The sequence below is a fragment of the Raphanus sativus genome, unplaced genomic scaffold (assembly GCF_000801105.2).
Source record: "Raphanus sativus cultivar WK10039 unplaced genomic scaffold, ASM80110v3 Scaffold2586, whole genome shotgun sequence".
NCBI classification, from domain to species: domain Eukaryota; kingdom Viridiplantae; phylum Streptophyta; class Magnoliopsida; order Brassicales; family Brassicaceae; genus Raphanus; species Raphanus sativus.
This window is the reverse complement of record NW_026617894.1, coordinates 10,665-14,853: the sequence shown is the minus strand read 5'-3', so window position 1 is coordinate 14,853 and position 4,189 is coordinate 10,665. Positions and strand designations below refer to the sequence as shown.

General features: G+C 36.1%; 1 long non-coding RNA gene across 1 annotated transcript; it reads left to right on the top strand.

Moving 5' to 3' along the window:
- The first annotated feature begins 887 nt into the window (after positions 1–887).
- On the top strand, positions 888–1,197 carry LOC130505793 (uncharacterized). Its single transcript, XR_008941809.1, has 3 exons — positions 888–919; positions 1,002–1,101; positions 1,165–1,197. It is a non-coding gene; the product is annotated as an uncharacterized LOC130505793 (long non-coding RNA).
- Positions 1,198–4,189: the final 2,992 nt, after the last annotated feature.

The window sequence follows — 4,189 nt, the reverse complement described above, 5'->3', positions numbered from 1 at the left end:
TTTGCTCAAGAAGCGAGTTACATATAAACAGCAATGGGCAAAGTTCCTGTTCCGATATTCAGATTGTCTTCAGAAAAAAAAAGTCGGTGTGTTCAAAGAGGTAGCATCAGAAGTGAAATTCCCCGATGGGTAGTTCAAATCTGTCTAGATGCGTTGAAATAGGTCAAAAGTTCTCTGTGGATGAAGAGTCATGACTGTCATGTCTTTATGCAACGACTACTTCCCTTTGCTTTTGCGGAGCTACTTCCTACAAACGTACATGAAGCACTTGCAGGTACTATATTTATTATTGCAGTTAATTTTATATATAATGATTTAGTTTGAAATATAATATGACTAATATGTGTATAATTGTTTTTGGAATATACAAGGCATTGGAGCATTTTTCAGGGATCTGAGCACCGCACCCCTTAAAGTAGAAGTCGTGGAACAGCTTCAACGAGAACATCATCCCACTTTATTGTGCAACTTGGAGAAGATATTTCCTCCTGGGTTTTTGACGTAAATGGAGCATCTAGCTGTCCACCTTCCATATGAGGCATTGCTTCGTGGACCTGTACATTACGGATGGATGTATCAGTATGAGCGAGCCATGAAATATTTGAAGGGAAAAGCAAAGAACCTTGCAAAGGTTGAAGGTTCTTATAATTGCTGGAAGTTTGAACGGAAGAAACTTCTCACTTCACATCGTACTACTTTGCGTCAAAAGTACGTACTCGGAAAAGAGCTCCAAGGAGATATGATGATGGTGGTGTCGCGCCAACATACGCAGTTGCTGGTGTTCCAGACATCTTTAGCCAGATTGGGCGACTGGGTGAAAATCAAAAGAGGTTTGGTGGTCGAGTGAAGAAGACGCTCATAGTGCACACACCTATATTTCTACTTATTGTGAGGATCCATTGATTCGTTATTTTGAAAGGTAACATAAATGGACACGTATATATAAATAACACATATATATAATTGCCAAATATTAATTAATATAAAAAGTGATTTTACAGCCTATTTGTTTCACAAGTCGAAGAAACATTCCCTGGTATATCCACAACTGACGTAGACAAAAGGAAAGATCAACACTTTATAAAATGGTTGAAGAGTCAGGTATTAACTCAAACTCTTTATTCATAAATGATTTGTATTTTAACGTTCACTTTGTTTTTGCAGGTTGATTTTGACGACGATGCAGATTATCCTAAGTGGGTTACATGAAGTAATTCAATCTCCACATGTAAAGGTCACCACTTCACAGATGTATTTCACACGAGGCTATACTTTTCACACATATGAGTATGGTAGACAGCGGGCAACCAGAACTATGGAATATGTGTGAAAGGGGAAACCGATTTCTACGGTATCTTGACAGAGATTATCGAAGTGGAATTTCCAGGGATATTGAAGCTGAAATGCGTCCTCTTCAAATGTGAGTGGTTCGACCCCGTCGTCAAACAGAGGTGTTCGGTTTAACAAATTCGGTGTAGTTGATGTCAATGGTGGAAGAAGGTACAACAAATTCTTTATTTGGCATACATGAGTAGAATAAGCTTATTTCTATGTTTTCTCTTATTTTCAGGTACAACAAATTCGAGCCTTTCATCTTAGCTTCACAAGCAGATCAAGTTAGCTACCTTCCATACCCTCGGATGAGAGAATCGGGAATAAATTGGTTATCCGTGATCAAAGTTACACCTCGAGGACGAATCATAAGTGGAGAAGAACCACCATTGCAAGAAGAACAGATAAATGAAGTCGAGGAACCTGAACAACAAATGATGACATTCTTCTCATTGATCGCATAATCATGAGTATGAAGATCTTACCGACGATGGCACAGATGAAGCTGTTGAAGACGAGTTTAATGAAAATGATGATGTTTCTAGTGATGACGAAAATGTATCTGATTGATGTATTTGTGTTTTAATATGATTGATTTTCAGACTTAATGCATGTGATTCGATTATAAAAAAAAATATTGAGTTTGAGGTTTTGAATGAAAAATAAAGGATTGAGGTTTGGGATTGGAATATGAAGAGTAGAAGATAGGAAAGATGTGTTTTGTGGTTTGGGGTTTTTGATTTTAGAGGTTTAGAAAGAAAACCTCGTTAATTCCTCGTAATTTACGACGAAATAACGAGGAAAGTAGAAAAAAAGAAATACACGGGCCTCGTTAATTCCACGTAAGCACAAAACGTCGTAACGACCTCGTAAGCTTACGTGGAATTAACGAGGCTTATTTTTTTTTTTTATTTCCTCGTTATTTCCTCGAGGTTTACGAGGTTTTAACGAGATATGTTGTCTAAACCCCTAAACCTAAACCCCAAACCCCATCTTTCTTATCTCTTTTGTCTAAATCCCAAACTCCAAACCCCATTAATAATAATTCAAATCTTCAAAGAGATTATATTTTTAATCTCAAAAGATTTATATTTTCAAATCTTCAAAGATATATTTTCAAATCTTCAAAAGATTATATTTTTAAATCTTCAAAAGATTATATTTTCAAATCTTCAAATGATTATATTTTCAAATCTTCAAATGATTATATTTAAATAAATAATTTGATTTTGTATAAGTTTAATTAGGAAGAAGAGATTGATATTAGAATTTAAAGAATTGTGATTATAAATTTTGAGGTTTGAAATGTTAAGAATATTGAGGTTTGAGGTTTTGAATGAAAAATAAAGGATTGAGGTTTGGAATTGGAATATGAAGAGTAGAAGATAGGAAAGATGGTGTTTGTGGTTTGGGGTTTTTGATTTTAGAGGTTTAGAAAGAAAACCTCGTTAATTCCTCGTAATTTACGACGAAATAACGAGGAAAGTAGAAAAAAAGAAATACACGGGCCTCGTTAATTCCACGTAAGCACAAATCGTCGTAACGACCTCGTAAGCTTACGTGGAATTAACGAGGCTTATTTTTTTTTTTTATTTCCTCGTTATTTCCTCGTAGGTTTACGAGGTTTTAACGAGATATGTTGTCTAAACCCCTAAACCCTAAACCCCAAACCCCATCTTTCTTATCTCTTTTGTCTAAATCCCAAACTCCAAACCCCATTAATAATTTTCAAATCTTCAAAAGATTATATTTTTAAATCTTCAAAAGATTATATTTTCAAATCTTCAAATGATTATATTTTCAAATCTTCAAAAGATTATATTTTTAAATCTTCAAAAGATTATATTTTCAAATCTTCAAATGATTATATTTAAATAAATAATTTGATTTTGTATAAGTTTAAATTAGGAAGAAGAGATTGATATTAGAAGTTAAAGAATTGTGGTTATAAATTTTGAGGTTTGATATGTTATGAATATATGAAGTAGAATATAAGAAAGATGGGGTTTAAGGTTTGGGGTTTAGAGTTTAGAGGTTTAGAAAATAACCTCGTTAATAACTCGTAACTTACGAAGCATTTACGAGGAACAGAAAGACGGGCCTCGAAATTTCATCGTTTTATTTGGGACGGGCCTCGCAATTTCCTCGTAATGTTACGAGGGTTTTACGAGTAACAAAAAGACGGGCCTCGCTAATTTATCGTTTAATTTGGGACGGGCCTCGCAATTTCCTCGTAAGCTTACGAGGTTTTTACGAGAAAGAGGAACACGGGCCTCTTTAATTCCTCGTAAACTTACGAGGAAATTGCGAGACCTCCGTAACTTATATATACAACCTCACAAACCTCACACTGTCCATTCCTCCCAACTTCCTCTCCACTTCCTCCCCATTTCGTCTCTAACTCCTTTCCCATTCCTCTCTCCTCCGAAAATGGTAATTTCCTCGCCCCCTTTATTAGTTTAGACAATTTAGATAGGTGGTTAATTTAGGTGGTTAGTTTAGAGAATTTAGATAGGTTTACGGATTTTATGTTTGTTAGATAGATTTTTAAATTATTGATGATAGCTTTTTAATTATTGATGATCATAATCTCAAAAAAATATATTTTTGCAGGTTCGCCAGCGCATGCTTACTGCTCACTACAGGGAGATATTCGGTGAGCCTGGTAGTCAGTTAGACCCGCCAGGTTCTTCTTCAGGTGCCGGCGGTTCAGGTTCTTCAGATCAGGAGTCTGTTCCCGAGACTCAGCATTTCTTCCCTCCGATTCCTCCTCCGATGGCTCAGCCTCAGCCGATGGCTCAGCCGATGGCTCAACCGATGGTTCCTCCGATGGCTCCTCCGGTGCCTCCTCCGATGG